Source organism: Theropithecus gelada, chromosome 11 (genome assembly GCF_003255815.1).
Source record: "Theropithecus gelada isolate Dixy chromosome 11, Tgel_1.0, whole genome shotgun sequence".
Classification (NCBI taxonomy): domain Eukaryota; kingdom Metazoa; phylum Chordata; class Mammalia; order Primates; family Cercopithecidae; genus Theropithecus; species Theropithecus gelada.
In genome coordinates, this window is record NC_037679.1 from 4,270,112 (window position 1) to 4,284,752 (window position 14,641).

Sequence of the window (14,641 nt, forward strand, 5' to 3'; positions counted from 1 at the left end):
CCCTTGAGATCAGGAGTTCAAGACCAGCCTGGCTAACATGGTGAAACCCTGTCTCAACTAAAAATACAAAATTAGCCAGGCATGGTGGTGGGTGCCTGAAATCCCAGCTACTTGGGAGGCTGAGACAGGAAAATCACTTGAACCTGGGAGGTGGAGGTTGCAGTGAGCCAAGATGGCCACTGCACTCCGGTATGGGTGACAGAGAGAAACTCTGTCTCAAAATAATAATAATAATAATAATAATAATAATAAAAGATGCTTGTGAGCAGGAAAAAGACCTCAACTTTTTATCATCAGTTTCTATCAATGCAAAGGTCCAACTGAAAAGATAATGCAACTAACTAAGCATACCATGGAGCAGCTAACTGAAGGACAATGACCAAAATATCTTATTGGAGTTCTGATTATTTAAAAGTTATTACCCAAGAAGAGCCCGTTTTGCAGGATAACAAATGTGGAACAATTCAAGTGTTGCACTGCTGCTGCCATTCATATTTAGCTTGGAGATAACAAGACACACAAAAATAACACTCCTCTGTCTGTATTTATCCTGCAATCATATATGCCTAATTAAACTGCATTCAGAACTATGCATGTAAACCATGATAAATCTTTGAGATCCAAATTAAGGTGATGGGATAGTCCTGGTCCCAAAGCCAAATTTAAAATCTAGGTCCATGTTCAACTAGAAAAGATCCTCAGTGCTTTTCCCAGGGTCATTTTATAATACTGGAACCATTAGGAGCATCCCTTTAGAGACTTTTGACACAACATATTTGACTTTGCCTCCTTAGAGTTTCTAGAGTGACAAAGCAATTGTTTTGTCCTGTTTTGTTTTCTGAGATGGAGTCTTGCTGTTGCCCAGACTGGTGTGCAGTGGCGTGATCTCGGCTCACTGCAATCTCTGCCTCCAGGATTCAAGTGATTCTCTTGCCTCAGTCTCCAGAGGAGCTGGCACTACAGGTATGTGCCACCACACCAGGCTAATTGTGTGTTTTTCTTTTTTTTTTTTTGAGATGGAGTCTCACTCTGTTACCAGGCTAGAGTGCAGTGGCATGATCTCAGCTCACTGCAATCTCTGCCTCCTAGGTTCAAGCGATTCTCCTGCCTCAGTCTCCCCAGTAGCTGGGACTACAGGCACACACCACCACACCGAGCTAATGTTTTGTATTTTTAGTAGAGACGGGGTTTCAGCATGTTGGCCAGGATGCTCTCTCTTGACCTCGTGATCCACCTGCCTCAGCCTTCCAAAGTGCTGGGATTACAGGGGTAAGCCACCGCCCTGGCCTAATTTTAGTATTTTTTGTAGAGAGAGGGTTTTACCATGTTGGCCAAGCTGGTCTCGAACTGCTGACCTCAAGTGATCTGCCCCCAAGTGCTAGGATTAGAGGCATGAGCCACCATGCTCGGCCCAATTGTTTTTCAATTTGATGATGAGGAATCTTCTGCTATTTAGACCCCTGCTCAGTACAACACCAAGAAAATCCCAGAGGAAGGTATCTTGATTAAAAGATTATGTTTCACATAATAATCAAACAGTAACAATATTTATTTTTGAGAAAGTAAACTCAAATACCAGGGTTAAGGTGGCAGGAGAATTTATTTTCATGGCATACCTTTTTACCCTGTTTAAATAGTTTAATATGATACATATTAATTTTCAGAAATAATGATTGTGGACTTTTCAAATAGTATGGCAAAAAAGAAAAATAACTTCTTATATTCAATTTCCATGTTTCTATATTTGAAACAAATTGCTACTTTTTCCTTCAGAATTATGCATATGTCTTGAGAATAAAAATCTCATCCTGTCTGACTTTTGGGGCCCATAGTTGTACCACAGTTCTCTACATGAAGAAGTTATAAAGTCAAATAAGTCCCTCATTCTAATTTTTGGCCCAAACCAGGACGATGTATACCCAAAACAAAGAACTACACAACTGACAGCTCAAGACTTCCATGGTTGCTGGTGGATCAGTCACCTGAATAGCTCAGAACTCTGCTTAGAAAGTAGACAGTAAACACAAGATCACAATGGTGTCCCATGAGTGATGCCAAGAAATACTGTGGGCTTTATCCTGCCCTGGGTCACAGCCTCAAACAAAATATTGAGCTGCAAGCATAATGGAAGTCCAGTGTGGAAGCATGCACAGAAGTCAGACCTCCTCTCTTTGCTTTCTTTTCCAGCAAATGCCTAGGGAAATTTTCCTTCTTAAGGCTATTACCATTATCTTTATTATTAATGCTAAAATAATGTTGAGAATTATAATCATTGTGATGATGCTAATAATGACTAGTATTAATCAGAAGTCTGTTCTGGCCAGGTCCTTTTCTAGTATTTTAAAGATATTTTCTCGTTTAACTTTCAGAACAACCCTATGAAGTTTTATTTTTTTCATTATACAAATGAGGAAATTGAGGCCTAGCGAGTTACAAAACTTGCTTAAGATTTCACAGCAACTAAGTGGCATAACCCATGTTGAACTTTTAGATTGTTTGACTCCAGAGTCTAGTTTCTTCTTTTTTTCTCTTGAGACCGAGTCTCATTCCATCACCCAGGCTGGAGTGCAGTGGCGCAATCTTGGCTCATTGCAATCTCCACCTCCCAGGTTCAAGCAATTCTCCTGCCTCAGCCTCCCAAGTAGCAGGGATAACAGGCACATGCCACTACACCCGGCTAATTTTTGTATTTTTAGTAGGAACAGGGTTTCACCATGTTGGCCAGTCTGGTCTCGAACTTCTGACCTCAAGTGATCCACCCGCCTCGGCCTCCCAAAGTGCTGGGATTACAGGTGTGAGCCACCGCACCCGGCCAACTCCAGCGTCTATTTCTTAACTTATACTTTTAGCCTTTCTAATCTTGAATCCCAGTAGTGAAATTAGTTGCATAATGCATGCAAACAAGAGAATCTGAGCTCTTTAGATTTCTAAAAATCTCATTAGATTGTTTTTACATTTACTTTTTGGTCAATGTTGGATTTTCTAAGGGAAGATAATGTATATCTAGCCCTCTTGGGTTACTTACATTATTGCTTTGCTAATTTTTTTTTTTTTATCCCTTAGGATTCATGTCCCATCCTATCAGGGAAGGAGGGAAACCAGAAGAGGCAGGAGATAGATCAGTCAATTGTGTTACTGTAACAGCTTTGAGTACAGCTGAGAGGCTTTGAAACTAACACATAAAATTAAGCTTCAGGATTATCTGCTTCTTTAGTACTTCATTCATCTGGATATAATGAGATGAGTCAGCCAGTAGCCAAATCCCACTTACAATTGTAATGTAAGTATTAAAAGGAAAAACTTTACATATTATACTTCTGCCATTGTTGCCCAAATAATTCTGCATAATTTATGTTTTCTTTTTATGGTTGGAATTCTGCAAATACAATTTATGAATAGCATTTAATTGCTATTAAATTATAAAGGCAAGCTAATATATTAATTACTTTCATATCTATTTTTCCTCTTTTGCTTTACTATTTTTCAGAAACTAGCCATATTAATATCCAAAAGTTATGCAGACAAATCAGAATCTGCCTCATATGTAATGATTTCTAGACATGATAATCCACAATTTCCCTTGATATTTCTTTCCTGAATTTTTCAGTACTCATTGCAGGAACTGCTCTCTCAGATCTAAATCCTATTCCTGTGGATGAGACACATTTCTTACCGCTCCATCCCTGGGAGAAAAAGAGTAGCTTGCCATAGGAACAGGGAAGGGTTAATTTATATACTATGAAATGTTCTGAGTTTTATATATGTGGAAAAGATCCAGAAATTAAATTTTAATAAGCCTCCAGATTTGGGCAGCAATCAAAGGTTTTCTCTATAGCAACAATTACACACATCACTGATCTGAGATCAAATATTTATGTCTTCTACATGCTAGAGAACTAGCATTTTGCTAGTTACTGTTATTACCAGGGCAATTCAATAGAGGGCAAAAGAGACTAAAAATGTCATTTCGCGTTGGAAATTGTAAGAAAAAGCAATAACAAGCCTGGAAAAGATTAAATGCAATTGGAAATCAGTCTAAACTGAAATAAAATACTGTATTTCAGTAGATTTTAGTAGGGCTATAATTTTAACTTCTACTAAAAAACTGTCGTTTTGCCTATCGCTGAAAAGAAGACACAAAAGAAGACAAAAAGCCTGATGCTAGCAGGAAACAAAAGCTCTTCCCCATTTCCTAAACGTACTTTCTTTTCTAGAAGTACTATTGCTTGAAGGAGACTCTTCCATTATGCCTTGGGGAAAATGTAACCATCTTTTAAAAAATGAAATATAAATTACTCTCCCCTTTGGAAAAACTTTGTTTCCTTTGGTGGTGTTAACACAGAAAGCAGTGACAGAATAATTTCTACTCATGGCAGGACCCCATCAAACAATACCAATGTCTCATTTACCTTAAAGGACTAGAGTCTGCTTTGCATTGCCAGCAATATCACCACCACCATTATCACCACATTATCAATTGTTATACTGTAATATCTTTGGGTGTGCAATCTTGCAGTACATGCTCCTGCACCAGGTACTTTTCCAGAACTATTATAGAGCTACCTTTGAAGAATTTGTGATTTAGGAACTTACACTAAATTATTATATCCCCATCTTACATGACTTTATTTCTTTTCTGTTCACATATCTGGTGATTTTACTTGGTTTCAAAGAAGCTATAAAATTCTGTTATTTATTCTCAGTGGGTTCCAAATACACAATGGGCCTCTCTGGGACCTCAATCTCCACTGGGACCTCTAAAGTAGGAATGGCTGCAGTGAGGATATGGTTCTTGGATGAAGTGCTTGTTATAATCCAGATCAGCAGGCAGGGCTTGGCAAGAAAAGGGAACTGGCCATGGATGGCAGGCAGTTCTAAATGCATGGCCTGCCTGGCCAGAATTCAGAAGAGGGAGAGAACACTGGGTCTACCTGAGTCTGGGAAGGAGGCTTCATGGAGAAGGATCTTGAAGGAGGGATAAGGTTCACAGGGGGCCAAGAGTAGAGCAAAGTTGATCTCCAGATGATGTAAATATGAAGATGATGTAATGTGAAGTAATGCGTAGATGGAAGGAGCAAGGAACGTTCAGGAAGCTGTAAAGAGACCTGTCTGGCTATGGTAGTGTGTATGAAGACGAGAAGTAGGAGATAAGGGTGAACAAGCAGGATGTAGCTGGCCTTGAATGGCAGGCTCAGAGATCTGAATTTCAGTCTCCATTCATGTGGGAGTTGCTGAAGATTTCTGAAATAGGGAAGTGACAGGATAAAAGTGCTGTTCAAAGAAGACGAATGTGGAAGCTAAATGATAGGGCCCAATGCCCCATCTCTCTGAGAGGGTAGAAGCTTAAATTTGACAAATGCCAACTAGCAAACCCAGACGGATTTCACACAGATCCATTCCCCTTCCAGCTTTTTATGATCTTTCACTTCCCTAACTCTGCTCAAGCCCTTGTCATGCCCCCTTCCTACTCCCTCATTCTCTTTGAAAAGCCCCATCACTAGCCACCCAGTCTGCCAGCTCATGCCTGTAATCCCAGCACTTTGGGAGGCCGAGACAGGTAAATCACCTGAGGTCAGGAGTTTGAGACCAGTCTGGCCAACATGGTGAAAGCCGATCTCTACTAAAAATACAAAAATTAGCTGGGCATGGCGGCGCATACCTGTAATCCCAACTACTTGGGAGGCTGAGGCAGAAGAGTCACCTGAACTCGGGAGATGGAGGTAGCAGTGAGCTGAGATCGCACCACTGCACTCCAGCCTGGATAACAGAGTGAGATCCTGTCTAAAAAAATAAAAAAGAAAAAAGAAAAAAAAGAAAAGAAAAGCCTCATCACCTCTGTACAACTTGGGTTGCAGCCCAACTCTTCCTCACTGTCAGTAGTTATTAAATAAAATCTGTTTTACCATTTTAACTGAGGCATGGCTGTTTTTCTCTGACAGAGGCCTAAGGTTTAAACAATTTGAGGAACCTTCTTTAAGAAAAGGAATACAAAATTACAAATACAAAACTAAATATGGGGCTTTGGAAGGGGCATATGCAAATGAGGGCCCCTGAGCATAAGCAATCTTAGCTTCATGATAAATCATCTGGTTGACCAGATAGACAAGATGTCTGCTTTCTTGAAGCTTAGGTTCTAGAGGGAGTGGAGAGGAGAGATAGGCAATAAGCAAGTATACAAATGGGAATTTTTAGAGAATAATAATTACTATGAAGCAAGTAAACTGGCATGGTAGAGTGGGGAGGAGGAGAAAAGAACAAGAAGAGATCTGCTTTTGGGCATGGTGGCTTATGCCTGTAATCCTAGCACTTTGGGAGGCCAAGGTGGGTGGATGACCTGAGGTCAAGAGTTTGAGACAAGCCCAGTCAACATGGCAAATCCTGTCTCTACAAAAATACACAAATTAGTGGGGCCCCATGGTGTGTGCCTGTAGTCCCAGCTATGTGGGAGGCTGAGGCAGGGGAATTGCTTGAACCCGGGAGGCAGAGGGTGCAATGAGCCAAGATCGCACCACTGCACTCCAGCCTGGAAAACAAAGCAATATAGTCTTAAAAGTAAAAATAAAAAATAAAAAATAAGAGATCTGCTTCCAATGGGCTGTCTGGGTAAGTCAACTGCATTCCAGGCAGAGAGTATGTCTGAGAGGCAGGTATAAGCCATATGGCAGGACATACCAAGTGGAATAGAACATGAGGTCCAAGATGTTAGGCAGGAGACAGATTATGTAGGGCCTTGTAGGCTCCTGTGAGTTTCAGAAGCTGGATTTAGTTTTTAGCGTTTTGGTTATCTATTGCTACATCACAAACTATCTCAAAACTTGGTATTTCAACGCAATTACCATTTTATTGTTTCTCACAATTCTGTGAGTTGACAGGCTCAGCTCCATGGTTCTGCTTTGTGTGATGTCAGCTGGGACCACAGTTAGTTGGGGGTTCCACTAAACTGGACAGTCAACATGGCTCAGTCACTTTTCTAGCACCTTGGCTGAGATGACTAGACTGCAGGACTCTGCTGGACACTGGCACAGCTGGACCCTCTCTCTCTCCATGTTGTTTCAGGGTCTCTCTAACGCAGAGATATCCGATCTTTCGGCTTCCCTGGGTCACACTGGAAGAAGAATTGTCTTGGGCAACACATAAAATACACTAACACGAATGATAGCTGATGAACTAAAATAAAAAAAACAAATCACAAAAAAATCTAGTAATGTTTTAAGAAAGTTTACAAATTTGTGTTGAGCCACATTCAAAGTTGCAGGCTGCATGTTGACTGCAGGCTGTGGGTTGGACAAGCTTGCTCTAATGTGATCTCTCCAACAAGATACATAGACCTCTCATATGAAAGCTCACAGAATCTAAAAGTACAAAAGTAGAAGCTGCTGAGACTTCTTAAAGCTGCAGCTTTAAAACTGGCACGGTATCACTTCTGTATTCTATTGGCTCAAGTGAGTGACAGGACACTCAGATTAAATGAGAGAGGTGAATACATAAGCATGTGAATATGGAGAGACATGGTGCACTGGAGGCCAGCTATCACAGAAGCCACTTACTTTTTAAAAGACCACTCTGGTTGTGGAGTATGAATTGCAAAGTTAAATAGGCTTAACAATAACCCATGCCAGGCACAGTGGCTCGTGCCTGTAATTCCAGCACTTTGGGAGGCCGAGGCAGGTGGATCACCTGAGGTCAAGAGTTCGAGACCAGTCTGACCAATATGGTGAAACCCTGTCTCTACTAAAAATGCAAAAGTTAGCCGGGCGTGGTGGTGTGCGCCTGTAGTCACAGCTACTCAGGAGGCTGAGACAGAAGAACTGCTTGAAACCAGGAGGCAGAGGTTGCAGTGATCCAAGATTGCACCATTGCACTCCAGCCTGGGCGACAGAGCAAGGCTCCATCTCAAAAAAAAAAAAAAACAGAAAACCAGAAAAACAATAACCCATAACACTCGGACCAACTTGGGGATGAATTGCAGTGAGACAAGGATAGAAACAGAGGTCAGTTAGAAGGCAATGGTAATACTCCAGGTAAGACGTGGTGATTGGTTGAACTATGGTGGTAGCTGTGGATATGGAAAGAAACAGATAAACCTGAGGATGGGGAGAGAAAGGTATATTCACCCAATAGTAATAAATGTCTGGCATATGTTAAAATAAAAAGCAGAGTAAGGCATTAGGACTGTAGTCATCAGGAAGCTATTAAATATTTCTTGATGGTGAATGAATAGAAGGAAAGTCATGTTTTAAGAAGATTAATGTGGGAGCAGAGAACAGAGTGGATTCTGGTAGAAACAGAGCCAGGAGAGGAAGAAAGTCCTGAGGTAGGAGACAAGCTAGCAAGTACAGTCTTCCCATGATCCAAGGATTAGACACTAAGTCCTACACCATAGTGATAGCAGACAATATGGAAAGGATGAGAAGCCACAAGATGTGAGAAACATCATGAAGGCACTGTTGACAGTACTTAGTGACTGCTTTGATGTGGAGATGAGGAAAAGAAAGGACATTCTTGAGGGAAAAGAATAAATTAGTGATGGATCCAGCAATCAATATTAATTTATCAAGGTTCCAAGCCAGAGTGGTGGAGATCGCTGACAGAACTAGGAAGGTTAGGAGAGGGAACTGGCTTCGGAGAAAAACGTAACGTGTTCTCTGCCACACCTGTTGCTTTTGGTAGGGTCATTTAAATAGAAACACTAAGTCAGAAATGCCTTAGAAATACAAGGTTGGGGCTGGGCGTGGTGGTTCACATCTATAAACCTAGCACTTTGGAAGGCTGAGGCGAGAGGATTGCTTGAGTCCAGGAGTTCGAGACCAGCCTGGGCAACAAAGTGACACCCCATCTTTACAAAAAATTAGAAAACTAGCCGGGTGTGGTGGCACATGCCTGTAAGTCCCAGCTACTCGGGAGGCTGAGGTGAGAGGATAACTTGAGCGCAGGAGTTCAAGGTTGCATGCCACTGCACTCCAGCCTGGGTGACAGAGTGAGACCCAGTCTCAAAGAAAAAAGAAGAAAGAAAGAAGGAGTGTAAGGTTGGACCTCATGGGAGAGCCATAGAGGTAGATCCATTGTAATGTACATCGAGGTGCAGGTTGAAGCAGAGAGAGAAGAGCCCTAGCAGGAATGGGCTGTTGAGGGAGAGAGGGAATTGCGGTTCAAGGGCAAAATGTTTTCAAAGTTCAGATGTGAAAAAATGAGAGGACAGGAATGGTTGGTAGAATCAAAGGCTGCAGGCTGGGTATGGTGGCACATGCCTGTAATCCCAGCACTTTGAGGCCAAGATGGGTGGATCACTTGAGGACAGGAGTTCGAGATCAGCCTGGCCAACACAGTGAAACCCCCATCTCTACTAAAACTACAAAAATTAGCCAAGTGTGGTGGCTCACAGCTGTAGTCCCAGCTAGTTGAGAGGCTGAGGCAAGAGAATTGCTTGAATCTAGGAGGTGGAGGCTGCAGTGAGCCGAGATTGCAACATTGCACTCCAGCCTGGGCAATAGAGTGAGACTCCGTGTCAAAAAAAAAAAAAAAAAAAAAAGAAAGAAAAAGAAAAAGAAAAAAGAATCAAAGAATCAATGATAAAAGCATTGAATTTGGTAACTACATTTTTTTTTGAGACAGGGCCTCACTCTGTTACCCAGGCTGGAATGCAGTGCCATGATCCTGGCTCACTACAGCCTCAACCTCCTGGGCTCAAGTGATCCTCCCACGTCAGCCTGATCTTTAGTAAGCTTTAGAAAGCATTTGGAGTGACTGGAGCAAAGATCAAGTAGACAAGATTTCAGGGACAAAGAAAAAGTGAAAGAAGGGGAAAGGGTTTGTGTCGACTGTGGTCCAGACAACTATGCTTTAGTGATTGTGCACAGAAGAAAAGAAAAAGTGTATATTTTACCATAAGAAGCCTAGCTATAAAGGAACCCATGGGCTTGGGTTATCCATTACACCTATGCATCACTCTATATAAGAATTTAAGTATAAAGATGAGAAAAATAAATAAAAACAAGCAAAGCTTGTGACATTATAGAAACAGTAGTTTAAAATAGACATGGTGTTTTTTTTTTTTTCCTGCTCTGAAATAGAGAGAGTTCCCCCAACCCCTGCCTTTTTTAAAGAAACTAATCACTAGCTGAGTGTGATAGCACATGCCTGTAATCCCGGCTACTCAGGAGACCAAGGTAGGAGGATTGCTTGAGACCGAGAGTTTGAGGTCAGCCTGGGCAACAGAGCAAGACCCCATGTCTAAAATATTAAAACAAAACAAAACAAAACAAAAAACTAGTTAATCACTGTTTCTTTGCCAAGAATATGAAAACATGGTTTATTCCTTTCAGCCTAAAATACAGTTTCAAAGATCTCTGTTGGTAGGGGTTGGGTGGTGAGAAAGCTTTGAGAAAAAAGAAGACATTTTACTGTTTTCCTAACTTTTCCTGCATTAGCTAACTTTAAGCAAACCTAGAGTTTGCTGCACCATACAACTTTAAAAATATCTCCTGTTACAGATTTGGGAAGGAGATGGCAGGTTTGGTTTCCTCCCTCCCTCCCTCCCTCCCTTCCTTCCTTCCTCCCTCCCTCCCTCCCTCCTTTCTTCCCTTCCTCCCCTCCTTCCCTTCCTTCCTCTTTCTCTTTTCTCTTCTCTCTTCTCTTCCCTCTTCTCTTCCCTCTTCTCTTCCCTCTTCTCTTCTCTCTTCTCTTCTCTCCTCTCTTCCTTCTTTCTTTCTTTCTTTCTTTCTTTCTTTCTTTCTTTCTTTCTTTCTTTCTTTCTTTCTTTCTTTCTTTCTCTCTCTTTCTTTCTCTTTCTTTCTTTCTTTCTCTCTCTTTCTTCTCTCTCTCTCTCTCTCTCTCTCAGTGGCTGTATTTTTTTCTCTAGCTTATGTAACTTTTACACAAGCCATTTGTATGAGTCACAAGGCCAGGCTGTTAGAAGTTTAAGATGTTTCCAAGAAAAGTGGACAAAAAACTGGCATCTATAAGAAAAAATATTTTTTTCCTACTCCCACATTTTTGGGAACTTGACACACTATTCCAACTGTTTGTTCCTAAACAATGCCAATGAAACTTTATTTATTTATTATTTTACATTGCAGACAGGCAGATAACAGAACCAGAGTTCTCTAGTTCTTGTGTCTAAGAGGTAGTGACATGGAATTGGATTCCAGCAAATCTGAGTTTAAACTCCTGCTTCATCACTTACTAGCTATGCCAGAGACTACTAATTGTTTTAGTGTTCATCGTCACTTTATGTTTACTAATTAGTAGAATCTCCTAAGTTTCAGCTGGGCACATGACTACTCAGCCATAGGCCACATTTCCCAGCCTCCCTTGCAGCTAGATGTGGCTATGCAGCTAAGTTCAGGTTAGCAGGATGTAATTTGAAAAGATTTCCACAATTTGGGGGTATCTACTTTGAGACAAAGCTACTTGCCTTGAATATTGTCTTTCCCCCTTCCCATAGGCTGAAACATGACTATGATGGTGACCTAGCTTTGGCCATGTAGGAGATGACAGTGGCAAGAGAAAGAAAATCTGGGTTTCGGATAGACATGGAGCAGAGCTGCTCCAACAACCTGAAATGCATGCTTACACTGGCCTGTTAGGAGGGACAGAAATAAACTTTAATGAATGAAGCCACTATATTTCGTAGTCTCTTTATTACAGCAGTTCAGACTATAACCTTGAAAATATCCTTGTTATGTGTCCTTTGTGTTTAACCCCTCAGAACCTGTTTCCTCTTCTGTAAACTGGGGATAATTTCTACCACACATCCACAGTGTTGAAGACTAAATGAGAAAACCAGAACCTCACACATGAGAGGTGCCCAATGAATACAGCTGATGCACCAACAAGATTCCTCACTAAATCCCCAGTGTCTAGCACAGTGCCCAGCACACAGTATGCCCTCAATAAATATTTATTGAAAGAACAGCTACTCAGCCACAGGCTAATCAGAGTGGAAGTTGTAAGTGCCCAGAAATCCTGAGTGATAACACTCCTATTGTGAAGATTAATTGATGCTACATATATGAAAGTCCCTAGCAAATGCATGACTCATACATCATAGGCACTCAAATAAGTTTTCATCAGTCTATAAGCTTCTTGAGGATGAGTTCTGTGTCTTGTTCACCACTATATCCCAAGTGAACAGCCCATAATAAGAGTAAGTAAATGTTTGTTGCATAAGGAGAACATTGATATACAATGGGTGAGCTATTTTTATCCCCATCAGGTTTCTTCTTCCCACAACAAAGAAGGAAACTGACATACAAAAGTTATGCAATTTGCCCAACTTGACACAGCTTCTAAGTAGCATAGTAAAGACTTGAGCTAAATTCATTACTAGGTTCATATTTGGAGATCTCATTTTCAACCTAGGTATATACTCTTTTTTTTTTTTTTTTTGATGGAGTTTCACTCTTGATCTTGTTGCCCAGGCTGGAGTACAATGGCGTGATCTCAGCTCACTGCAACCTCCATTTCCTGGGTTCAAGTGATTCTCCTGCCTCAGTCCCCTGAGTAACTGGGATTACAGGCACCCGCCACCACGCCCAACTAGTTTTTGTATTTTTAGTAGAGATGCGGTTTCACCATGTTGGTCAGGCTGATCTCGAACTCCTGACCTCAGGTGATCCACCTGCCTCAGCCTCCCAAAGTGCTGGGATTACAGGTGTGAGCCTGTGCCCGGCCAATACTCTTTTTCTAGAGCAGACTTTGAGACAAGTAAGAGGAGAGATTTGAAAAGAGGAAGGTGAGTTGGAACGTTTTCTCTCATTTTACAAATTTGTTTAGCACATAATATGAGGGTCTACTCAGTGCTTAGCAAATCTGTAAAATACATAACCCTACAGCAGGGAACATTCTTCCCATTCCTTGCTTCTTAGAGGGCGTACACTGTTTAAAAGCATCTCCTCTCATTTTTTCCTCCTATTTATGTATATCTATACCTTTTGGATCCCTATGGAAAAACAATTCAACAGTTTTTTTTAAAGACTCATTGTTAAATGACCAGATTAACAAATATTCAACCTTTAGCCTTGGGTAGTATGTATATCATAGAGGAGATAAAGGGAGAAGCCACCAATAGGGCTATCATGTTCTTACTCTAGCTGATTTGAAATGCCCTTTACACTTTCATCATAACTACCAAAACAACAGACGAGTCACTGATCCTCGACAAGATAAGTCACTGCTCTTCAGCAAGGGGATAAGCAGAACTAGTTCTCCTATCAGGATGAGGAGTTTATTATAAATGGTTTGGTTACAGTGGGCTCAAGGAAATGCTGAATGGGGCAGGGTTCTTCTCCCTAGTGTATCCTCCCTCCCCCTTATCACTCTATAAACCATTACTACTTTTAGTGGCGTATTGTTTTTAACAACTGTCTGATAATGAACATACTGGTTGATTAGGTTTTAAGGTAGATGTTTTTGCAGGGATATTTTTAAATTAAAAAAAAAAAAACAGGTAAGGATGAAAAGTTCCAGGTGAGAACAATGGCCCCTTTATAGCCTTTTTCTCTGTTTAGATTCAGAAATGCTGTCTCTATGGTATCCCTGGACTGCTTGCCAGCTTCGAAAAAATGGAAACCTAGAACTGATCATCCTTCCATATTTCTTCTCGGGACTCACTCACCCCAATAAAATACATTGATATTTATTTGTATTATATATTACATGTATCTATGTGTTTGAGTGTGTGTATTCCCAGGTTTAGGAAGTTTCTACAAGTATTACCTATAAATACCGTATTTGGTCTGAGACGTCTATGAGGACATTTATTTTTTTTCTGTCTTCATTCTTTCTTTTTAACCACTTTCTTCTCTTACCACTTGTTAGTCTTTTTTTCTAACCTGATACACAAAGGTGAATACTGCTCAATGTGGCCATTTAGAAACCATGTCAATTATCTTCCTGCCCTCTCTTCTGCCCCTGAATATGGGGAAGAAAGAGGTTCTGAAGGTTTGCTGTCCTGGGTATAAATATATGGACTTTCCTTTGTGAGAAGCTGTAGCCATGAAAGACAGAAGCTGCCTTCCATCCAAGGTGGTTCCCTGGGGCCATGATTGCCTTTCTACATGGATGCTTTATACCTATGTGGAAAACAAGGCCATCTGACATTTACCCCAGTGGTGGTAAAATATATAGGTGAGGAAGACCTCTGCCCTATACAACCTTCCCTCACCTGAACTTTCTGTGAATTCCGAGGTCTGGATGAGGTCCTGATAGGAAAAAAAAAGAAAAAGGTTGAGTGCGGTAGCTCACGCCTGTAATCCCAGCACTTTGGGAGGTCCAGGCAGATGGATCACGAGGTCAAGAGATCGAGACCATCCTGGCCATCATGGTGAAACCCCGTCTCTACTAAAAATATAAAAATTAGCTGGGCGGGGTGGTGTGCGCCTATAGTCCCAGCTACTTGGGAGGCTGAGGCAGGAGAATCACTTGAACTTGGGAGGTGGACATTGCAGTGAGCCAAGATCGCAACACTGCACTCCAGCCTGGTGACAGAGCAAGACTCCATCTAAAAAAAAGAAAAAAAAAAAAACCAGAAAAAAAAAAACTTTCTCAAAATAAAAAGGGAACAAAGGTGCATTTGAGAAGAGGGAGAATTTGGAGATGGATCAGGGTTTAAATTGTTGACTTAATGAACAGAGGGGAAAAA